The following is a 25,917-nucleotide window of genomic DNA, read 5'->3' on the forward strand; positions in this document are numbered from 1 at the left end:
AGTCTGGACTTTTTCGTGAATTAGATCTTTTGTTCTACAATTTTTCTCCCGCTCTGTCCGGTGCCCTCTTTCGCAAACCCAGTCAGAGTGGTGGGTGATAAGGGCCTCTGAACTCATTTCTTGTCGTATCCTGACAGTTCTGAAGAGTTGTCCATATTGCAACCAGCAGAAACGGTCAACAGAGACTACCGTGCTCTTTGATAGACTCCTAATCATCCTTACAATGACATCCAGGTTCCTTAACAAGGCTGAAAGGTGACTGAACCTACCCCAGCCTCCCTTCCTACTCTTTCTAAACCCCTACGGTGTTGTCATTTCCTGTCTTTCCAGTCCTTGAAAGTACTGAGCCTTCTTCTAGTCCCCACATCTTTGTATGGGCTGTCCCTCCAAAACAGACACCCTTCCCCTCACCCTCTTCCATTGGGTAACTTCCATTCACGATTCCTCCGCATCATCACCCTCATCACTTGTCTGAGGCCAGGAAGACGGTTACAACACACTGACATAGCGCCTGCCTGTCTGTCCCCAGCCAGACAGCTGCAGAAACAACAGGCAGTATGCAGAGGCTCACCACTGGGTCCCCAGCATCTGGTGTTGGCACACAGATCAAAGCCTCCCCAATATTTCTGGAATGAATAACGTCAAAAGAAAAGGCACCTGCTATAATGCGGTCGTGATTTTTACTTTTAAAACTCTTACTCAATTAGGAAAAGGTTGCTTTTCCCTTGACTTGAAGAGTATCAATCAGAAATTAACAGTCAACATCAAACAACTGATAGACACTTCAATGTCAAGGACAAGTCGGCAAAGCCAGTGTCACTGCTCTCAACGGTACTGACAGAGAAAGATGAAGAAAGTATCTGAAAGGAAAAACCAGATTATAATTATACCAAAAGATAGGAAAATCCGAGAGGATCTATTAGATTGTTAGTTACAAAACACAAGAGCAAAACTCTTTAGACAGCAACTGACTCAGACATTTGTTAAGCACCTTCTCCATTGGGTGTGAGACCGGCTTTCCCAAATACCAGCAGTAAGCGTTTAGACTAGAAGCTGGCAGACTCCTGCTCAGGATGCCGTATAGTCCCCAGTTAAGAACAGTTTTAAAAGATTATGAACAACACCAACAATGAAGAAGAACATGTGACAGAGACCATCTGCCCGCAAAATCTAAAATATTTACAGAAAAAGTTTGCTGACCCCTACAGACAATAAGATGAAGAAATCATGTTTAAAATGGTAGTAACGACATTGAATACTTAAGAATAAATTTACCAAAAAATATGTGACCTATATGAAGAAAACTATAAATTTTTACTGAGGAACATAAAAAATATTTGAATAACCAGACTGTATTTGAATAAACAGACTATATTCCTGGATGGGAAAGCCACTATAAGGATATTCACGTTCCTACAAACACAATCTATATAAATTTAATAAAAATCACTTAATTCCCCAGGGGGGCTAAGCTTGATTCAGTGATGCTGAAAAGTCCTCTGGGAGACTAATAAAAAATAAACCCAAACCACTGATGTCAAGTCGATTCCAACTCATAGTGACCCTACAGGACTGAGCAGAAACTGCCCCATAGGGTTTCCAAGGAGTAGGAGATAGATTCAAACTGCTGACCTTTTAGTTGGCAGCTGAGTGACCCTATAGGACAGAGGAGAACTGCCCCATAGGGTTTCCAAGGAGTAGCTGATAGATTCAAACTGCTGACCTTTTGGTTAGCAGCTGAGCTATTAACCACTGCACCATCAGGGCTCCAATAAAAATACCCCCTAAAAAATGCCAACAATAAGAAGTACCCCCCAAAAGATACCCACAAATATTTGAAAAGAGAGTAAGAGGAGTGTGCTGTGCAGGACAGATACCCTACCTGACACAGTATCTGTACTGAACATGTCAATATGGTACCAAAGCAAACAGCAGACAACAGAAACCCCCAAACGGACGAACACATGGAGATGCAGCATGGTGGCACCTCAAATCACAGGATAATACGTGGATTATTCAATACAAGATGCAAGACAGTTGGTTCACTATTAAGCAGTAAATTTCAGAAAAAGTAAGACATAAGGCTAAAAAAAAAAAGAAAGAAAAACTGCTAAAGGTTATATGATTATAGGGTGGGGACTTTTTTCTTGGTATATCATTAAAAATGAAAGAGAAAGTGGCTGATAATTTTACAATATAGAATATTTTTAGACTTTCGAACGGAGAAAAATCACACAAACAGGCAAAATACAATAGACATAAGATAATGTGTTCGTATCTCTACTATTTGAAAGAACACTTACAAATCAATAAAAAGAAGACAAAATCCTCAATATAAAAATGGGCAAAAAATGAGCTTCTAATCCCAATAAACCCAACCCAGTGCCGTCGAGTCGACCGACTCTAATCCCAATACAAATGGCAAATAAGTGTTCAACCTCGTTTGAAACCAAAGAAAAGTACGTTGAAACGAGGTATCATTTTTCACCTACGCCAGTTATTTTTAACACCCTTATTTGTAAGGGGGTGAATAGGCAAAACCATGAACTCCTAATAAAAAAACCAATCCCCTAATAGGAAGGCAGCTTGGCTATACATATCAAAAGAGTTATAAATATTCATACCACTTCAAATGTTTATCCTGAGGAAACTCTACTTCCAGGAATTCATTCTAAGGTAATAATTAGGACACACAAAGATTTAGCGAAAAAATGTGTAGCTTGGCATTGTTAATAAGAGCAAAAATCAGAAATCATTCAATGTCCAATGTCAGGGGATTAAATGACAAAACTGTGATACGTCCATACACAATGGAATACCACGTAGTTATTAAAAAGATGGCACCGAAATATTTATTAACAGGGAAAGATGTTTACCATATGTTATGTAAAAAAGCAGGTTTAAAAATAGCAGGTACACCAACCCAGGGGCAAGGATGAGAAGACAGGAGGGGACAGGAAAGCTGAGCCAATGCAAACAGGGAATCCCAAGGTCGAGAAGGGGAGAGTGTTGACAGGCCGCGGGGTTGGCAACCAACGTCACAGAACAATATGTGTTATTAATTGTTTAATGAGAAACTAATTTGCTCTGTAAACTTCACCTAAAGCACAATTAAAAAAAAAAAAAAGAATGTACAATAAGAAACAGCACGCTCCAAAAGCAACAACAATATGCAATAAGCAAAAACAGTGAGCACAGCGCAGATCCACTCGCCTTGTAAGTACGGGTGCACGTACACAAACACAGGCTAACGTTAGCAAGGTGTTCGGCACTGGGAAAACGAATGACCTATCTCTTCTTTTTACTCCTCTGTGTTCTCTAAAACGATTAACATAACAACAAAGATGCCTTCTTTCTCCCCCATGAGCCTGAATACAGCCACATCATGGGCTCTTGCCTAGCTCACAATCAAATCCAGGGGAGTGGCCTGGCTCCCCTCACCATATCTATCTTCTCCCTCTTAACATGAAACCAAAGGAATTCGGTCCTTTCTGTTGAGAGGTCAGGACACAGTTCTAGAGTCAAGTTCTCGTGTCTAATTTTTTTTGCGGGGGGGCGCAGAAGAGTGGAGAAAGGCTGAGGTTCTGTCTATTACACATAGAAAGCAAATGGGAAAACGGACAGTACAGGACTGCACCAGTAATGAAGAGGGTCTCAGAGAAATGCCCCTCCACTTGGACTCCAGTGGAACTACCGAAGAAAATGGAAAACACTGACGCCTGGGCACCCCACCCCAAGAGTCTGATCTAATAGGTCAGGGGTATGGCCTCAGCATCTGGATTTTTAAAAGCTGCCCTGCAGTCAGGCTTAAAAATCACCTTCTCAGAGCAAGAAGAAATCATCATAACCTCAAAAAACAAAACAAAGCAAAAAAAAAAAAAAAAAACACAGGTCAACCTCAAAATCAACTAGTGGAAAACCACAATGTGGGAAATTTTGTTTTGGTTGGGTCGAGAAGCGACATATTCAGGTCTTTAACAAATCTTTTCATTCGATAAGGACTAAACCACTAGCTCCCTGGCCCCTAATAATCGTGAACAAATGCAGAATAACAGCTTTTAATTGGTATTAATTTCATCTGCTATTCAGCCAGCCATCATTTCTTTTGAGCGTAATTTTTTCCTTGACCTTTATCCCCCTGTCCGTGATTCAACGTCAACCACTGTGGCTCAGCATGGCCACCTGACTTCAAGTGTAGTACTAACCAGACAGAGTTTAAGGGCTGTACTGCTCCTGGAATTAAATACCAAAACCTTCCATATTTCTTGGAAGAGTAACCAAATCCCAGGGAAACATACTCTCCTGTCACTGGCACCCAGCACAGTCCCTAGCATGTGCCATCTGAAGTGTTCAGTAGCTAGATGAATTAACCACAGAGAGTTCTCCTGAAGGGCAGAATCCCCGTATCTAATTAACCTTTCAATTCCCAGACCTTAGCATAGAAAAGATTTTCAAGAAACGTTAACACAACACACACTGACCTCAAAATATACGGCACTAAATACTACAGTGAAACCACAAATACATGGCAAATTCATCATTTCATCCAGACAAAAACATGTGCAGTTGCTCAAAGCTATACAAGAAGAACTGTTATCAGGTGCCGTCAAGTTGGTTCCGACTCACAGCAACCCTACGTACAACAGAACAAAACACTACCCCATCCTGCGCCATTCTCACAATCGTTGTTATGCTTGAGCCCACTGTTGCAGCAACTGTGCCAATCCATCTCGTTAAGGGTCTTCCTCTTTTTCACTGACCCTCTACCAAGCATGATGTGCTTCACCAGGGACTGGTCCCTCCTGATAACAGGTCCAAAACGTGAGACAAAGTCTTGCCACCTTCTCTACCATGGAGCACTCTGGCTGTACTTCTTCCAAGACAGATTTGTTCGATCTTTTGGCAGTTCATGGTCTATTCAATATCCTTCGCCAACACCATAATTCAAAGGCATCAATTCTTCCATCTTCCTTATTCATTGTCCTGCTTTCACACGCACACAAGGCGACTGAAAACACCATGACTTGAGTCAGGCGTGCCTTAGTCTCCAAGGTGACATCTTTGCTTTTTAATACTTTAAATAGGTCTTTTGCAGCAGATTTGCCCAATGCAACGCGTCCTTTGACTTCTTGACTGCTGCTTACATGGATGTTAATTGTGGATCCAAGCAAAACGAAATCCTTGACAACTTCAATCTTTTCCCCATTCATCATGATGTTGCTTTTTGGTCCACTTGTGAGGATTTTTGTTTTATATTGAGGTGCAATCCATACTGAAGGTTGCAGTCTTTGATCTTCATCAGTAAGTGCTTCAAGTCCTCCTCACTTTCAGCAAGCAAGGTTGTGTTATCTGCGTAACACAGGTTGTTAATGAGTCTTCCACCGATCCTGATGCCTCGCTCTTCATATAGTCCAGCTTCTCGTATTATTTGCTCAGCATACAGACTGAGTAAGTATGATGAAAGGATACAACCCTGATGCACACCTTTCCTGACTTTAAACCATAAGGTGTCCCTTTGTTCTGTTCAAACAACTGCCTCTTGATCTATGTACAGGTTCCTCATGAGCACAATTAATTGTTCTGGAATTCCCATTCTTCCCAATGTTATCCATAATTTTTTATGATTCATACAATCAAATGCCTTTGCATAGTCAATAAAACACAGGTAAACATCTTTTTAGTATTCTCTGTTTTCAGCCAGGATCCTTTAGATGTCAGCAATGATATCTCTCATTCCACGCCCTCTTCTGAATCTGCCCTGAATTTCTGGCAGTTCCCTGTGGATGTACTGCTGCGACCGTTTTTGAATTATCTTCAGCATAACTTTACTTGCGTATGATATTAATGATATTGTTTGATAATTTTCCCATTCTGCTGGATCATCTCTCTTTGTAACATGCACAAATGTGGATCTCTTCCACAGAAAAGGCCACATGAATCAGCGACTACATCATCTTGAGACCAGAAGAACGAGATGGTGCCCGGATACAACTGATGACTGCCCTGACAGAGAACACAACAGAGAACCCACGAAGGAGCAGAAGAGCAGTGGGATGCAGACCCCAAATTCTCCTAAGACCAGACTTAATGGCCTGACTGAGACTAGAAGGACCCCGGTGGTCATGGCCCCCAGACTTTCTGTTGCCCCAGGACAGGAACCATTCCCGAAGCCAACTCTTCAGACATGGATTGGACTGGACAATGGGTAGGAGAGGGATGCTGGTGAGGAGTGAGCTTCTTGGATCAGGTGGACACTTGAGACTATGTTGGCATCTCCTGCCTGGAGGGGAGATGAGAGGTTGGAGGGGGCTAGAAGCTGGTGAAATGGACACAAAAAGAGAGAGTGGAGGGAGAGGGCAGGCTGTCTCATTAGGGGGAGAGTAATTGGGAGTATGTAGCAAGGTGTATATGGGTTTTTGTGTGAGAGACTGACTTGATTTGTAAGCTTTCACTTAAAGCACAATAAAAATCATTAAAAAAAAGAGGAACAATGCAGAGCAGAATTTCAAATTCTCACATAATCCAGAATTTCTGGACCCATGGGGGCTGTTTGAATCCCAGAAACTACTGTTCTAAAATAATCTTTAAACCTTAAACCAAGAATATCCCAAGTCTTCTTAAAACCAAACAGTAACTTTTCTTAATTAGTGAAGAATGTCTGCTTTAAGCATTATGCTCTTTTAAGAACTATCTGTATGGGATCAAATAGACAACAGCAACTAGAAAGATTAGATAGAAACTTAGGGGCTAGTGAGTTAATGGAGAAGAAACAACTCAGAAAAGGATGTAATCAATGGCACTGAATTGTACACATAGAGACTATGGAATTGGTGCACGTTCTGCTGTGTATATTCTCAACGACAATAAAATAAATTTTTTTTTTTTTTTAAACCCAGTGGTCCATATGCTGAAGAATCACTTGGGATGATTCTTTAAATTGCAGGTTTCTTCCATAAAATACTTGTAGACGAATATTCAAAACTGTTTTGTTCATAACAGCTCAAAACTGGGAACAAACCACACACACAGGTCTGTCAGCACACGTATGCATAAACGCTGCTGAATCCACACAGAGGACTGCTACTCAGCAGTTAAAGAGAAGGAAGCAACTACTGATGCACACGACAACATGGATCAGTCGCACAGGTATTATGTGAGTCAAAGAAGGCAGACACAGGACATGTTGTATGATTCCCTTTATGTGCAATTTGAGAACAGGCAGAAGGAATCTATAGTTACAGGAAGTAGGTCAGTGGTTACCGATGACACAGCTGGCGGCAGGGAGGGGCTCCAAGGAAGATGAGGGTACCTTTGGGGTGACAGAAATGCTCTTGTCTCTCTCTCTTTTTTTTTTTTTTTTTTTGGTATTTTTTTCCTTATTTTTTTTTTTTTTTTTTTTTGAGAATATACACAGCAAAACATACACCAATTCAACAGCTCCTACAAGTTAGTGACACTGACTACACTGTCCAAGTTGTACAACCTTTCTCACCCTCCTTTTCTGAATTGTTTCTCCCTCATTAACATAAACTCACTACCCCTGAGGTTCCTATCTAATCTTCCAAGTTTTTGTTGTCAATTTGATCCCAAGTAGATTATTCTTAAAAGAGCATAATGCTCAAGGCAGACCTTTTTACTAATTAAGCAAAATGAACGCTGGGTCTTAAGATGACTTTAGGGGACATTTTTGGCTTAAGGTTTAAAGATTATCTCAGGGCAATAGTTTCAGGGGTTCCTCTACCCTCCATGGCTCCAGAAAGTCTAGAATCCATGAGAATCTTTAATTCCGTACTGCATTTTCCCCCTTTAGATCAGGATTCTTCTACGGAATCTTTGATCAAAATGCTCAGTAATGGTAGCCGGGTACACATCTAGTTCTTCTGGTCTCATGGCAGAGGAGACAGTTACTCATGGCGGCAACTGGCCACACATTCCGTATCTTCTTCCTATTCCTGACTCTCCTTCTTCCTCTGTTGCTCCAGGTGAATAAGCACCAATTGCCGTGTCTTAGACGGGCGCCAGTAAACTTTTAAGGCCCCAGACACTACACAATGAACGAGGAGGCAGAACAAAAGCGCTAAATACATTATTAGGCCAATTAACTAGTATGTTCCATGAAACCATGACCCTAAACCTCCAAGCCAAGGAACCAAATCCCATGAGGTGTTTGGTTGTATATAAGAGGACTCAGCAGCTTTTCTTTCCATAGCTCTGTGTGTGTGTGTGTGTATCACACAACATTTGCCATTCAATTTTTTACAACTTACTGACAGCAATTACAATAATCAGCCATACAACCCTACCCTTACTCAATGCAATTTCAGAAATGTCCTAATCTTGATTGTGATTCTGGTGGCTCCATTTGTATGTATATTCATTTATTGGATGTTTAAGTAATAACTCCATCAAGCAGATTTTGAAAGAATTTTAAAACGTCTGTAATCCCACCAATTTAAGTCATCTTCCCCCCGCCCCCCCCCCCCCCCGATTTCTTTCAGTAGACCTGTGCTGGGACCTGAATATCCACACTTCTAACAAATCCACAAGTGTTCTAATGACAGTGGTCCTCACCCACACCTTGGGCAGGCAACCTGGGGTGGGATAAAGCTACCTTCTCCATTTGTATAAACCTATCTAGACAGGTAAGAGTATGTCTAAGAAGGAAGACTTGGGATAAGGAAACTGAAAAACTCAACTTGCCAGCTCAGGTTCAGTCCTTACCTAGGTACAAACAAGAGCTTTCAGAGCCAGCCAGGCTCAATGATAAAGCACATTTTTAAAAGCCAATCCGTGGCTCTCTGCTTTAATCCCATCATTAGGGGATTAAAATTGAACTGTGGCTGCTCCATTAAATTCTGTAAATGCTAACATTTGACCTAAATGCTTTCAATCTGAAGTTTAAAAAAAAAAAAAGATTATTGGAACAGATGTCCTCAACTTGTAGATGATCAACTCCTTTTAAATTAAATGATTTTAAACGGTTACCTACTTAATACATAGAGTTCTACTTCAGGGAGTTTACAATTCTGACACTGATCCTAGCCACAATTATCCTATTAATGACAACAAGCAGCAATGAATGAACCTACAAGTAGCGGTTACTGTTTAATATTGTGATGACAGCTATGCTCAGAGGATGTGACTGAAAAAAACTCAATCATCCTCTAGCTTTCTCCAAAACACTTCAAAAAAAACTTGCTCTTACATTTCAAACTTTGTCAAACCCCACGGTGGGCTATGAAATTGACTTAGTGGATCTTGACCAGAATTTTTAAAACAATGAAATTAACAGAATGAAAAATTTCAGACTTTATGTCACAAGATAAGGGTAAGACAGAGTTTCAAAGTAAAATCCTTTTCCTGTCAATCAAAAAAGTCTGAACATCACTAGCAATGTAACTAAAGCTCTGCCTAGTGACAGAACGGCATAGTCCAAGTACCCAATATAAATCAGATTGTTTGCTGAGCTTAAACAAACACGTCCACAGAAATAATTTGCCAAGGTAGTACACGACCATGACACTGGTAACAAAAAATCATAGTACCTCCTTCGTCACTGCAGTGGGGAAAGTATCCAGAATTATGGCCTCTGAATGACTTTCTCTATAAAATTAATTATAACAATCTTCTGCAAATGGTTTGCTCTCAGCTACTAACCAAAAGGCTGGTGGTTTGAACCCACCCAGCAGCACTAGTCTGCTTCCACAAAGATTACAGGCAAGAAAACCCAATGGAGCTCAGTTCCAACTCAAGGGGCTGCTATGAGTCGGAATGGACACGGTAGCAACAGGTTTACCAGCGCCCTAAACCAAACTACTTCCATCAACTGCAACTGAGAAAATGTACCTTCCACCCCAAGGAACTGTGTCAGCCTTCTCTCACTGTCTTGATTTGTCTACTTGTTCTCTTAAGGAAAAAAAAAAAAAGAAGAAGAAGAAGAAGAAGCTGGGTAAAACCTGGATTTCTGAAGGGAAACACAGGCTCAGCTGCCAGGCTGCACTTCAGGACCCACCTGCAGAGAATCCCAAAAGGAATGATTCCTTAGAGGCCACGCCCCCAGGACGCACCAGGGACCAGGAAATACTAAGCCATGTTCTGAAGGTGGATGAAAAGGGAGAATGTGGCCAGGAACTACCTAATAATGAAGCCGCGAGTCCTCACACAAAGTCACTGGATGAGAACCGCAGATTTTCCTGGAACATGGATGGGGTGAGGTAGGTCGGGAGAGCATCCCTAATTGAAGCAAATATTTTATGGAGCATAAAGAAAAAATTCACAACAAGAGACACAATGAAAGAGTAGAATAAGGCACATGCCCTGCTGCAGGAGATCTCCAACTGCACCGGGGGTCCTAACGGCTCGCTCTGCCGACAGACTGGGCACACACCTGCGAAGCTCGGGAACTTACCTGTGAAGCTCGGCCTGGGGAGCTCTAGCACAGAACAAGCTCTAGCCCAAACTACATTCTAAATCCGAAAAAAGCTCTTAAAACCAGCCTGAGGCAGACTGTTTTGCTGACATCCATGTGCACACTACCCTGAGCCATGAAAAGTGCCAGTCATTTTATTCGGATGACAAAGCGGCTGCCATCCAAGCAAGTCACCAGACTGACTCCTTCAACTGCCTGGTTAGGGGTGGAAGAGCCACTGTACAGTTAAATGTTAAAGCAGATGACGTTGTTTGTGTGGGGATTTTAAGATACAAAGTCACTAGTGATTGTTACTTTTCTGACTCACAGTTGTAGGCATGGATGCTACAACACTACTCTGCCTGGTACCTTCCAGTAGAAATTTCTCCTCTAAACTTTATTAAATGAAATCATGGTAAGTCTTTCTTAAGACTCGTTATCCTCACTCATCCCTCCCCTGCCCCAGGCATTGTCCACACTGGCTTGTAGCTGCTTTATCTGAGCTCAGAAACCTCCTCCTCCAGGGAGCATTCCTGGGTTAGGCAAGGCTGTCCCTCTTCTGTTTCCATGGCACACAGCTTCCTTGTCCAGCTCCCCTACCAGGCTGAGATAGGGGCAGGGATGAAGTGTGCACCATATAAAAGCACTCAGTATGTGGTGAAAACTTGAATATTTTTCCACAGGCCAGTCAATCATATACCCAGAAACAAATCCTAACCCCTGCGCTCCAGATGCATTTGGGGAAATTTCATGGCTAGGACAGAAAAGGGCAGCAATGGGAAGAAATGCAGCAAAAAGTATAGTCTGTGGGCCTGAGTCCAAATGTAAACATAAACTTGGGGAAACTAAAGCAGTGTCAAGATGAGTTTCACCACATTTCTACTATGGGGCTTAAGAGTGTTGCTTTTTTTCTTAAACACTATTAAATGTATTAATTACCAGTAATTATAAGAGCCACTGAAAAGCTAATTTTATATGGAATTGCAATGACAAGATAAACGTGTAGAATTGACAGCCTATCAAGTACGACATGTTGTTTTTGTTAGCTGCTGTCAAGTTGGCCCCCAAATCATGGGAAACCCTTGCACAATGGAACAAAACACTGCCTGGTCCTGTACCATCCCCACGGTTAGTTGCAGTTCGGACTACTGTAATCCACAGGGTTTCCGGTTAGCTGACTTTCAGAAGGGAATTGCCAGGCCTTTCTTCCTACTTTGTCTTAGTCTAGAGGCTCCACTGAAATCTGTTCAGCATCATAGCAACACACAAGCTGACAGACGGATGGCTGTGCATGAGACGCACTGGCAGGGAATCAGACTTGGGTCTTCCACGTGGAAGGGGAGAGCTACCAGTGAACCTACCAGCGAACCACCACTGCCTTCTCACGCCCAAAATATATGCATCATTTCAGGGAAGCCTTACAAAAAATTCGGGAGGGGTTGTTATTATCTCCATTTCACAGATGAGAAAACTGAGGCACAGACGAAGGGGTTAGTTTACCCCTGTGCAAGAGCAAAGGGCCAAAGGGACAGGCACAATGCCACTTTTGGACTGACTAAGGGAACAGGCCCTAAAGATGAGCAGCCAGAAAAGGCTTGAGAGGCCACGTCTGAAGGAGCACTGGGGAGGCTGAGGAACTGGTCAGAGAGAGTAAGGAAAGCCTGGAGTTGCAGTCAGAGAATTCCAAGAAAAAGGCTTTCCCCTCTTCCGTGTTTCCCAGTGGCCTTTGTCAGTTGATGATTTTCCCCCTTTCCAGTCCACAACCAACCTGGGCCACTAAGGTAACTTCCAGAGGATGGCTCTGCCCTGCTAGCCCTGTACTACCGTGCCCTGCCCAGGTGCCTGCCTAGGTGCCCGCCCAGAGCACCAGCTCTCCCTCCATCCTCCTTTCCCTGGACATCCGATGACTCGGCCTTCTCTCCTCTAGGAGGGACACTCAGTCACCTCTGGCTCCCACCTATAGTGGAGAAGCATTTCAAATAACCATCTCCATCACCCCAAGCTCAATGTACGATTATTAGCACTCTCTCTGAATTACTCTTCGGACCACACCGTTCCTCTTTGGAAGGTTCTCAATCTTTCCTTCTGCCCCATGTGCCAGGACCAAGTTTTCCTCCTTCACCTGCAAAGAGAGGTCTAGCTCCACTTTCTCCTTATTTCCTAACTACCCATGGTACCTGCCCCATTTGGCTGGACTTCAGTACACTACTTAGTTCTCTCAGCCACCTACTTTCTTACTGTCATCCAGAAGAAATTACATTTGCAAATCTCTCGTGAAATATCCTTTTTCTCCTCACCCAGCTGCCCCATAATCCAATCTACCAAGAGTTGCTTCCCCTCCTTCCTGCATTTATACCAATATGCAGCAGGTTTCTACCTGGTCAACTCTCCCAAAATAAGGAAAAGAGCACACCTGAAATTCTGCCTCCCCTGTTGGATTACCTGATGGCTGAATAGCTGGTTTGCCCAAGCTGCAATGCAATTACCTGGGGTGGGGACACTGTGATCTGAGTAGTAACTGCAAAGCTTTTCTTGGACCTTCAATAAAAAGGAGTCTTTAAACAGGCCATGCCTGTGTCTTACAAAAAAATTTTTTTCTGCAAAGGAGCGAGCTCCTCCCAAGTGCTCATAAAAAACATGTCCACGAAACACAGCAGCTGAATAGTCACCTAGGATCCTACGCACAGCTCTACCGCTGTTTTGTTTGTTTTTGTTTTTGGTGTCTGAACCAGGGCTTCCAATCCTTCATTCCGGTGGAACCCCTGCTGAGAATTTGCATTTCTAACAAGTTCCCTGCTGAGAATCCTGTCAAAATATAAATTCTGATTTGGTGGAAAGGCAAATTCTCAGCAGGGGTTCAACCAGAACGAACCGGTTTAAAGCCGGGTCTGGACCTGACACTTTTACAGCCGAAAAACCTTCAACGGATTAACCAAATACAAGTGCTCGGCTATCAGAGAGACTCCAGTCCTCCCTAAAGTTTGTTCCATCTATTTTTTTTCTTTTTCTTTTTATTGTGGTAAATATATAAGTAACAAAACAGTCGCCACTGCTACAACCCCCACCTGCGCAATCCGGTGACGTGAGTTACGTTCTTCGTGTTGCCCAGCCACCACTCTTACCCGTTCCCAAATCTGTCCATCACCCTTTACCGATGCTCAGCGCCCCACGCACTCAGCCCTCCCTTCCCCCGGCCCCTGGTAGCCACGAACACACTTTGGTCTCTGCGTCTTCCTTTTTGTTGGGAACCCACTTTTCATGGAAGCCCTGGAATTCTACAAAAAGGAAAACATAAAACAAAAGAACACACACAGCCTGGGCAGCCCCAGGCCAGGGCCTGACTCAGGATAAACGAGCATCTTGAAAGCAGTGAATCTGACACTCTCATTGCTGCACATCTCATCTGTAGTGTTAGTCTTTCTCACATATTTAACGAAAGGCACTGCCTTCTAAGGGTTGCAGAAATGTTTGTGATCAGTTATTAATATTTAAATAATGACTGGCAGCACTGAGAAAGACTTTGAAGATTTTCGGTAAAGCGGCTGGATGAACACGACCCCTAGGCTCTCATGACCCCAAGGCTCCTCACCCACCTAGACAGACACAGTCACAGTTACACACACAGTCACAGATGCATGTACATGCAAAAACACTCACAGGCATGCGAAAAGCCAGACACACACACACAGTCACACAGTAACCTATACAAACGCACATACCAACCCAGACGCACATGCAGACACATGGGTGCGTGCGCGCGCGCGCACACACACACACACACACATACTGTCCAGACACTCAGATACTGATCAATCCATGCGGCCTCCGCAATTATCCCTCAAAGTAGAGTTTATGTTCCCAAAAGTGGTCTTACCTTCAGAGTAAAAACCTCACTCTTTCCAGAAAAATGTCCTTTAATCAGTGGCCCACCCACCAATTCTGTGCTAGTGTCTGTGCCACGCTGTGATCGTCCTGGTGCTCGGCACAAGACACTTCCAGGTGCTGGAGAAATTTCGGCTTTTATAACCCACACAGGCTTCCCAAAATTGTATAACTGCTCTAACTAATCAGAAATGCTATTGGCATTACACAGCAGCCACCACCCGGTTACCAACAGTTACTGCATGTCTCTGTTACAGTCTACTCCTTTATGTCAATACGCAGCAGGTTTCTACATGGCAGGCTGGATATGCTACTGTAGAAACCAAACAGATGCTGGGGTTACGCTTCTCAAGCCCACACACATAAGGGAAATTAAAACCTATCTTTCCAAACTCTTCAGTTCAGACGAACAAGTCCACCCACACTGCTTCCGGCTTGGTGAAATGGAGGATTAATTTTATTCCCTGGTAATTTTTCATTTCCCCAATTGGGGGCCTAAAGACAGCTGTTTTCAAAGCTCAAAGAACTTCGGAGATCAAAAGTAAATCTCAGGGTATGATCTTCATTAAACGAACAGTAGGCGAAGCCAACAAACAGCTGTATTACTGCAGGGTAACCACCTGAGTCCAGTTCCAGTGGCACCTGGTGGGCTGGCATCTGGTGGCAGGTTCCAGCTGCAGAGGCCTCACTGAACAGAAGTGCCCATGAAGACACAAAAAAGACAAGCACGGACCGACAATCTAAGACCAGAAGGTGGTTGTTGTTAGTTGCCATCGAATCAATTCAAGACCAGCAAGTGGGAGTTATTAATATCAGTAACAGGGAAGAAGCTGCACCTGTAGCTAGCCTTTCTTCCCAGACCTGGTTTGGAGTCAGCTTCTGCTGGACACATGGGCAGTGGGTACTCTCCGCCCCTTGGGATGTGCTGTGCTCTCAGAGGCACATGCCTGCCTCCATCTCCCCGACACCAGACTGCACTTCCCAAATCCAGACAGGGACCCCAAGGCTCAATCAGCTGGGCAGAAAGAGCACCTAGCAGCATTGGGAAGATGCAGTCAGCCAGATAAAGGCAGGTAAGGAACCAGGAAACTCAGGGAAAAGCAGCTGCAAGCATTACTTATTCATGAATAATCTTAGTGAGCTCAGCAGAGGGCAGAAGAGGAAGAGGCTACTTGACTGGAGTAGAAGCCCTCACAGAACCTGCAGGGAAGGCTGACAGTCAAGTACTCCAATTGCTCAAAGGCAGGTGCCCAGCACACAGGTCTACACGAGACACACCAAATCCATCAGGTGCAACATGCCTAGTTAGACCAGGAGGCCCTTGCTCCAGGGCGAGCAAGAGGCAAAACCAGCATGTGACCTATGGAAAAACACTACAGTTTCTGCATCCTGTATACCAGGAATTATATTCAGGATGTCCTGTGGAAGACTCTAACCTCACAGAGGATCTACTGCAGGAGCCAAAAGAAATGTTCAAAAAAGAAACTGGTATTAAAAAATAAAAAAGGAAAAGGATCAGACAGTCATAGGAGAAAAGCAGACTGAGATAAAAAGACAAAGGCTGGGATGGAGACAAACTGTAAGGAAACTAAAAATGCAGAATTAACTTAGAAGCAAGAAAGAGAAGTGAAATTGTAGAAAACGGAAACAGAGGCAGAGAACAGGCTTAAAAAACTCTTAGAAACAAGAAAAAGTACAGAAAGGCAAAAACAATCCAGAGATGAGAGCTATGGAGGAGAAAGAGCAAAGTTGAGACATGAATAATCAATCAGTGCTTCTTAACAAGACTTAAAAACAAAAGGAACAAAGAAGCCAGTCACAAAGGTCACATACTGCATGACTCCATTTATATGAAATGTCCAGAACAGGCAAATCTATAGACATAGAAAGTAGGTTAGTGGCTGCCTGGGGCTAGGGCGGGAATGGAGAGTGACTGCTTCGTGGGATTATGCAAAGGTTATAAGATTAGATTGTGATGATGGTTGCACAAGTCTGTGAATACACTAAGAGCCATTGAACTGTACATTTTAAATGGGTAAATTTTATGGCACGTGAATTATCTCTCAATAAAACTGTTTTTTACAAAATGGAACGGCCTCGATCAAAGCTATACTATGAAACATAAAAAAAAAAACATACAGGATAAAAATCAACCATCAGAAAAATCTGACTATCGAGATTACAAGGGTACACCAAATTCAGGTAAAATCAGAGAAGAAATCCATACTCCTACCCATCCTGCAAAGGATAACTTAACCACAAGGCTGGAGGCACATGAAACACATAGGGAGGAGCACCAATAATTTAGATTAGCCCAGGATCTCCCACAGACTCTCCCACAGGAACATGGAATGCCAGGAGACAACGTACCATGAACATCTATAAGTAAATGAAGAAAAGGTTTTCCTAAAGCTTTTTATACTGAAACAAGTCACCTTTCATGTCTGAAAGCCAAAAAAGGCAGTCTTAGATATGCATGGGGAACAGACGGAGTCAAAAAAAAAAAACTAAAGTTATATTCTAAACACATAACACGTAAAATTCAGAGAGGTCACTAATATATAAGGCTTAATGTATGCCGAAATTGTCAACATTGGGACATGGCTAAATAGGAATGTAAACCTGGTGACAAAACTGACTGTACATATAAAGTTATTCCCTAAACATAAGCTACATAATGTTAAAAAAAATGTCATTAATAACAAGCGTATTGAATGAGATTACACTAATAAAGATGGAACAAAGAGTAAAAAGATACTAAAATCCTTTTCCCATAAACAGGAATAAAAAATATCACGCACTCAACCATGACAACTGGAGAAATGCAGGTTTCTTTTTTACATATTTTTAGAATTCGAAAGAAAACACAGACTAGAACACAAACTAAACCTGTAAATGGGTTGAATTCATTTAATTTTAAAAACACCCTAAAATGATATCAAAAAATGAGTGCCTAACTCCAAAGACAGGCCTTAAACAAAGTGAAACAAAAGTAAACCAGCTGCTATCGACTTGATTCTGAATCATGGTGAACCCATGTGTGTCACGGTAGAACTCTGCTCCACGGGGTTTTCAATGGATGGTTTTTTGGAAACACATCACCAGGACTTTCCACCAAGGCATTTCTGGGTGGACTCGAACCACCAATCTTTCAGCTAGTAGCCTAGCACTTAATCTTTTATACTACCTGTTGTTGTTACTTGCCATTGCGTCATTTCCAACTCATAGTGACCCTGCCCAATCCTAAACCATCCTCACAACCCTTGCTATGCTTCAGCCCATCACTGCAACCACTGTGTCAACCCACCTTGCTGGGAGTCTTCCTTTATTTCGCTGACCCTCTCCTTTACCAAGCATAATGTCCTTCTCCAGGGACTGGTCTCTCCTGATAACATGTCCAGAGTACGTGAGACAAAGTCTCACCCTCCTTGCTACCAAGGAGCACTCTGGCTGTACTTCTTCTAAGACAGACTTTTTCGTCCTTCTGGTAGTCTACAATATATTCAATGTTCATAATTCAAAGGCATCAATTCTTCTTTAGTCTTCCTTATTCACTGTTCTGCTTTCGCATGCATATGAGGCAAGTGAAAATACCATGGCTTGGGTAAGGTGCACCTTAGTCCTCAAGGTGACACCTTTGCTTTTTAATACTTGAAAGATGTCGTTTGCAGCAGATTGGCCCAATGCAATATGTCGTTTAATTTTGTAACTGCTGCTTTCATGAGTGTTGGCTGTGGATCCAAGTAAAATGAAATCCTTGACAACTTCAGTAATTTCTGTTTACCACGATGTTGCTTGTTGAGTCAGTTGAGAGGATTTTTGTTTTCTTTTTGTTGAGGTATAATCCACACTGAAGGCTGTAGTTTTTCATCTTCGCCAGTAAGTGCTTCAAGACCTCTTTACTTTCAGCAGGAAAGGTTGTATAATCTGCGTAACAGGCTGTTAACGAGTCTTCCTCCAATCCTGCTGCCCCGTTCTTCTTCGTATAGTCCAGCTACTCAGATTATTTGCTCAGCAAACATTAAGTATTTTGAAAGGATACAACCCTGAACATACCTTTCCTGACTTTTAAACCACACAGTATTCCCTTGTTCTGTTCGAATGACTTCCTGTTGGTCTATGTACAGGTTCTGTATAAGCACAATTAAGTGTCCTGGAATTCCAATTCTTCTCAATGTTATCCATAATTTGTTACGATCCACGCTGTCAGCTGCCTTTGCACAGGTAATAAAACACAGGTAAACATCTTTCTGGTATTCTCTACTTTCAGCCGAGATCCATATGACATCAGCAATGGCATCCCTCATTCCATGTCCTCTTCTAAATCCGGCTTGAATTTCTGGCAATTCCCTGGGATGTACTTCCGCAACTGCTTTTGAATGCTCTTCAGCAAAATTTTACTTGAGTGTAGTATTAATGATATTGTTTGATAATTTCTGCATTTCATTGGGTCACCTTTCTTTGAAATGAGCACAAATGTGGATCTCTTCCAGTTGGTCGGCCAGGTAGCCGTCTTCCAAATTTCGTGGCATAGACAAGTGAGTGCTGCATCTGTTTGTTGAAATATCTCAATTGGTATCCCGTCAATTCCTGGAGGCTTGTTTTTTGCCAATTCCTTCAGTGCAGCTTGGACTTTTTTCAGTACCATCAGTTCTTGATCATAAGCCAAATCATGAAATGGTTGAATATTGACCAATTTCTTTTGGTACAGTGACTCTGTGTATTCCTTCCATCTTCTTTCGATGCTTCCTGCATTATTCAATATTTTGCCCACAGAATCCTTCAATATTACAACTCACCACTTGTCTGTCAGTCTGTCATACTGTGATGGCTTGCGTGTTCCTGTGATGCTGGAAGCTATGCCACTGGTATTTCGATACCAGCAGGGTCACCCATAGTAGACTGCTTTCAGCAGAGCTTCCTGACTAGACAGACTAGGAAGAAGGACCCGGTAGGTCTATTCCTGAAAAAATTTGCCAGTGAAAAACCTTCTGCTACCTAGAAAAAACCTGTTGCCACTGCCTAGGAACTCAGAAATAAAAACAAAGCAACATTAATGCTGCCTTATCCTTTTTTTAATGTCAGACAGTAGAATTCATATCAGAAAATACTCAATGGAGAAAACAGGGGTCATTTTACATTGTTAACATATAAAATTCACAATATGATGTCAATCTTTATGTTCTAACCATTATTTTACTGAAATAAAAATAAGGCCCATAATGGTTAGAAACGTAGAAGAAATGACCAGCTCTTCATAAATGTATCTCTCTGTCTCCAAGATCAGGTTGGGGAAGGGGAATGAGCACAGGATCAATGTCCATGTTTATTTTATTTTGTATTAATTAGAGATTCTGACCGATATAACAATAGGGCTAACAAAACAGGTATCAAACTTTGCACCCCACAAAAAAAATTGAGCTCTTTTCCGAATGGTTAAAGAGCATTTGTGAGATATGACCATTTATCATACCACAATGAAAATTTCAAACCCCACAAAATGGGAAAATTTGTATTTCTCTTTGACCACAGTGTCAAAAAGATAAAAATGATTATCGACCAGAAAAGTTCAAAACCCTGAAAATTTTTTAATTCTCTCCCACACAACCCTGGGTTCAAAGGTGAGACTGAAACTGTGAAAATAACTTAACAATTAAAGTAGAAGGAAATGTTTTTAAAATAATCAACAAAATACTCCTAAGTAAAAAGAAATTAAATCACAGAAGAAAAATTAGCTAGAAAGCAAGCAAAAGTATTGTTTATAATAGATAAATAATAAATCTGATAAATACATCCAAGAGGACCCTTAAGCAAACCGCTCAAGGCAGACAAAGTTCTTCTGCTCAAAAATTCACCAGGCCCAGGTCATTTCCCAGGCCAGTGTCTCCAGACACCCGTCACTTCTCATGCCACTCAGACAACTCCAAAGTGCTGGAAAAGGATGAAAAGCTTTAATTTCAAATCCTTTAATTTTCAAATCCTTTAGAAATCTAGCAGAACCCTGGTATCAAACTTGACAAAGCATAAGAGAAGAAAAACAGCTGCCATTACAGTGAAACCTGTGAGGGCTGAAACTTGATTGAGACTGCCTTGTTTTTCCAGGTCTTGCAAGTTTTCTGCCTTTGACAGGGTTGCAGTCTTACCACTTTTCTATTGCTCCTTTTAGTTGAAAATATTTGAGTTTTCCTTCTCCGACAGGTTTCTACCTTACACAGTGTAAAATCTAGATAGTAACAGTAGTATCATAAGAACCTAGCTTCAGGTGGGATAAAGCGAACTAAGATCAACTCAAGGCTGATCCTTATGAGGGGGAGGTCACACATATCTCTACCACTCTCCAATATTTTACCAACTCTGACACCAGCCGTCCTTCTCTGGGCCCTCTCTACTTCTCTGCTGGGTTCAATTATCCAATGTGATAGCCACAGAGAACCTACAGACCACATTTGCAGTTAACTGGTTTACTAAAGAACAAGGCACAACTCAAGATCAGGAAGCATGCAGGCAAAGTCTCCCTTCTTCAGTGCAGAACAGCTCTTTCAGCTCCTCTTGGCCATGCAGATTCCTCTCGGCACCCCCAGGACAGGCTCCTCTCAGCACCCCCAGGACAGGCTCCTCTCAGCCCACTCACCACAGGCTCCTCTTGGCCTTGTCACCACCAGCTCTGCCACTGGGCCCCTTCTGGGCCTCTCACTGTCTTCAGTGTTACAGCCCTTGACCTGTTTTACAAGTCTTAGGAGGTTCCTTGCCTCCTCTCTTTCTCTCTCTGCTGCTTCTCTCTTCTTTCTTCCTTCTGCTTCTTCCTGCTGCTTCTCTTCTTTCTGTCTCAAAAGCCTCTGTGAGGCTGGCTGCATATACACACAATATCCACTTCAATATCAAGGCATGGCCCTCCCAACAGTGCCCCAAACTGACTGATCCATCCCCTCTCAGTAGGCCACAGACACTTCACTGCATAGTAGGGCTACAACTCACCTCATTTGCACAGTATACTGACCACTCCCTGGCAAGGTGCATACCAATCACACAGAAGGTTACAGCATAGGGTCACACAAAATTATCAACACCAAGTTATTTATAGCTTACTCAGAATTTGTCAATCAACTTGGACAAAAGTAACAAACCCTCTGGGGTAGAAAACTAGGACAAAGGTAACTAACTCCTCAAGGCTCAGGGGGAAAACCTCTCAAGCTATTTCTCCAAAGAACCAAGGCAAGGGCCACATAAAGGAACTCATTTCACCACACTCAACTTCCAGCTTTCACAGGTTTTACTGTATAACTCACACAAAAAGGCAGAGAAAGGAAAAACTATATGAATCAACAGAAACCAAAAGGCATTTGCTGTTTTCCTGTGTACATTCTTAATGACAACAACAAAATAAATAACTATTTTTAAAAAAAGGCATTTGCTAAAACTCAACATTAATTTTTAAAAACTGTTAGCTCATTAGATAGAGAAGAAAAAAATCCTCAATAACCAACGAGATACTTAACCTGGAAAACCCATTATGGCCAAGAACAGAAGAAAGTCTGAAATGACCACCATTATGTAAGACTGTTTTGCAAGTTCTAACTAACGGAATAAGAAAAAGATTTTCTTATTCTTATGGGAAATGGAAGGCAAAACAATTATTTTACAGGTGATAGGTCTGTGTACCCAGAAAACAAGTTAAACGCTAGAATTAATAAGATTACTCAGAAAGGGAGCCAGTTACAAAATGAACATACAAAAAATATCATATACACTAGCATTAACTCATGTAATCTCTCTCTTTTGAAAGTACTGTAAATGGTAATCTCTGTAAAATAGGATGATAGTTGTTTCTTCTTTGTGTTTAGTAACTCCCTCCCTGCCCCCAGCCATTGTAATAGGAGGAAAAATTAGGAGTAGCTCAAGCCTTGATACCTATGTAAGGCTACTAAATTCAGGAGAGAAAATAAGGCAAAAAAAAAAAAAAAAAGCAAACTACAGGGCTAAGCTTGGACAAATAAATACAGAAAAAAGTTTAATTCTGCAGAAATAATCTTACATTTGAAAATATCTAATTCGATTAATGTAATCTGCTATGTGTTTTGCTTTTAAGGATGAGATCTAAAAAATAAATATATGAAACCTTACATATTTGGTGATTATTTTTTTCTGCCTTTCTAAAATATTATATATTGATATTTCAGTGCCCCTATTGGAAAACTTTTTCTTTTTTTTTTTTATTGTAAAACTGAGGCCCTGGTGGTACAGTGGTTAATAGCACGGCTGCTAACTAAAAGGTCGGCAGTTCGAATCCTCCAGCCACTCCTTGGAAACCCTATGGGGCAGTTCTACTCTGTCCTATAGAGTCACTGTGTGTCGGAATCAACTCAATAGCAATGGGTTTGTTTTACTGTAAAACTAGGAGCCCTGGTGGTGCGACGGTTAAGCGCTCGGCTGCTAACCGAAAAGCCTGGGTTGAACCCATCAACTGGTCCACAGAAAAGACCTGGCCCAATCTGCTCCCATAAAGATTAGAAACCCTGGTGGCATAACCCATAAAGATTACAGCCTGGGAAACCTCATGGGGCAGTTCTACTGTCCTATACTGTCCCTGAGTCAGAATCAACTCAATGACATACAAATGTAGTAAAACAGCAAAAGTAACAGGGTTATCGGCTGGACAAAAACTACTCTGATTTTTGTAGTAAAACAATATGAAAAAAAAATATAGAAACACTGAAAATAAATGCCTTAACTAACAGCACCCTCTAGTGTTATAAGATTTATCAGCACTTGGTAACAACACAAAATTTTAAAAACTAATTTGGAAAATTTCATATACACATAGAAGCAGGTAAAATGAAAACCCATTCTACTTTCATATCAAACTTACTTCCGATCATTCACTGTTTTGTTTCACGTGGCAACTTCTATATTTCATCAGCAGAAGGGTCACAGACCACCAGATGTCTCTAAGAACGCTTCTCTCTCATTCCATTAATAATTTAATGAGTCAAACCCTTGATTTTAAACTGGACATACAACCAACTAAATTATAGCAATATTTCCCAGTCTCCCTGATAGCTAGATGTGGTCGCGTGACTAATTTTTGGCCAGTGGGATGTGAGTGGAGGTGAGCTTGCCCACTCCTTCTCTTCCACCTCCCTCTGGCTGCAGGAGCCATCTTGGATCCTGCCAATGATTCAATGGTGAAAGGTGAAACAGTTTAAGATAAAAGACCCAAATTAAATGAGAAGAAGTTTCAATTTTTGTTATTTTGGATGTGTCAAAGCAGTAAAAACTATACCCTAAAAAAACATGTGTATGGAGAGAAAATCTGAAATGAGCGCTAGCAAGACAACAGATTTGAAACAACCCCATGACTAAGTGTTCAAAAGGAAATGGATCAGTACACATTTCAAACCTGATGGGGGAGAAGCTGCATGTTATTTTCCTTCGGAAGGACCAAATGAAAGGGCCATGATGAAGGGTAAACATCTGGGGGACAGGAATGAATTCACTGTTCACCCGGGCTATCAAGGACTTATTAAGTTGGCTTCACTGGCAGTCATTTAAAGACTGGCCACTCAGCCATAATCTCTAAGCCCAACTCGGAATGTGTGCTGGCTGCACATGCCAGGATTCCAGCAATGTAAGTAAAAAGCTTATCCAGCTCTCAAAGTGGATCCATCGTGAGGACTGCATTCTTGGAACTTAAGATTCCCCTTACGGTATGACCTGGTCAGAACCAAAAAGGACAACACAAGGGTTAGTGGGCCAACAGCACTGCACTGGGAGTCTGGACACCCAGAAACTTAACCCACGCTCACAGATGTAACAGTCATTAACTACTGGGCCTCAAATGTCTTGCTCTATAAAATAAGGATGTTGGCCTACATCTGTGGCTTCTACACTTCTGTTTTTAGTAATGGAACAAGCATCCCCAAATTAAATCCTATTCAAAACCTGGCGGGGGAAAAATCACACAAGTAGGTGGATGGTGCCATTAAAGTGAGGACTCAACACTGTTCGCTGTAAACTTTTAATATGTATTTTCCAGAAATAAAACAAACCAAAAACTTTAACTAGTAAGCCGAAGATTCCCTAACACAATGATTTACCTCCAGCAAGAAAATACATTTATCAAATTTTATAGCAGTACCCTGCAAATGGCATGCTGTACTATATCACTTCTTTATTATTATTTAGTTACTGTAATAAAATGCTCTGATTTTGAATTAAAGAGAAATCATACAAAACCAAGGAGGGCAGCAGCCATCTAAGTAAGATACAACTATTGGTCTCTACTTGAACAAAAAAGAAGGAAACCAAAGACTCAGAGAAGAAAGTAGTCTAGAGGACTAATAGTCTACACAAACCGCAGCCTCATCTACCCTGAGACCAGAATTAGATGGTGCCTGGCTACCACTACCAACCACACTGATCAGGGCCACAACAGATGGATCCTTACAGAATAGAAAAAATGTGAACAGAACTCAAATTCTTAAGAAGTTCAGACTTACTGGGCTGGTTGAAGCTAGAGGACTCTCTGAGACAATTACCCTGAGATACTCTTTCAACCTTCAACCAAAATTATCCCTGAAGTCACCTTTTAGCTAAATAACAGATTGGCTCATAAAATAAAGAACATCACCCATGAGCAACGAGCTCCTTTTAAAAATCATCTATATGAGGCCAAATGGTCAACAATTACTCCAAAGCAAAGATGAGAAGGTAAGGGGTCAGGGAAACCAGAGAACTGCAAATGGTACAACCAGAATGGAACAAATGAGAAGGATGACACACTGTGAAAAATGTAGCCATCATCACTGAATAATTTGTGTATTAATTGTTAAATGGGAACCTAATTTGCTTCATAAACTTTCACTATAAACACAATAAAATATTTTTAAAGGTGGGGGGGAACCAAAGAGGGCAAAATTAATTCTTTAAATCCTTTAAAAATATAATTCTGTTTTGTTTTGTTTTTGCTGTGTATATTCTTAACAACAAAATAAAATTTAAAAAAAGAAGAAAAAATATATAATCTGATTTTTAGATTTAATTCTATGGATAGAATTAAAAATAAGTACACTTTTCAAACCTGATGGGGGGAGAAGCTGGATGTTATTTTCCTTCAGAAGGACGATGATGAAGGGTACACATCTGGCAGAGATAAATGAATTCACTGTTCACCTGGACTATCAAGGACTTATTAAACTGACTCCTTTGGCAGTCATTTAAAGGCTGGCCACTCAGCCATAAGCTCAAAGCCCAACTCAGAACGTGTTTTATAAAAATGTTATTTCTTTAAGAAAATAAACCTATGAAGGGTCGATGGCAATGGGTTTTTACGAAGGGTAGGGCTGCACAGCTGAGGACTTAAGTGCTGTCAGTAAGTTGTACACCTGGAAAAAGTTGTGTGATAGACATATTTACAACCAAACCAAAAACCATATTTACAACAGAGACAGAAAAAAAAAAAAGTAGCTGTTAAGGCAGCTTATGTACAAATTAACACCTCATGGGTATTTGGTTCTTTGGTTTAGAGGTTTAGGGTCCTGGCTTCATGGGATAGCCCTGTAAATTGCCCTAATAACGTGTTCAGCACTTCTGTTCTACCTCCTAGTTCACTGTGTAGTACCTGGACTCTT

The 25,917-nt window shown here is 41.6% G+C and overlaps 1 protein-coding gene across 6 annotated transcripts in view; it reads right to left on the reverse strand.

Moving 5' to 3' along the window:
* SLC23A2 (solute carrier family 23 member 2) overlaps positions 1–25,917 on the reverse strand; it is a 143,806-nt gene that overhangs the window by 74,553 nt on the left and 43,336 nt on the right. The window contains exon 1 of one of the 6 annotated variants that reach the window (XM_049868809.1): positions 14,911–15,824. The exons of 4 other annotated variants lie outside the window; for them this stretch is intronic. The gene's annotated coding sequence lies outside the window, so the exon portion shown is untranslated. Of the gene's footprint in view, positions 1–14,282; positions 14,891–14,910; positions 15,825–25,917 lie in introns of those variants that run through there. One more of the 6 variants, XM_049868810.1, reaches the window with a different exon arrangement.

This window comes from Elephas maximus, chromosome 25 (genome assembly GCF_024166365.1).
Source record: "Elephas maximus indicus isolate mEleMax1 chromosome 25, mEleMax1 primary haplotype, whole genome shotgun sequence".
In the NCBI taxonomy this organism is placed as follows: domain Eukaryota; kingdom Metazoa; phylum Chordata; class Mammalia; order Proboscidea; family Elephantidae; genus Elephas; species Elephas maximus.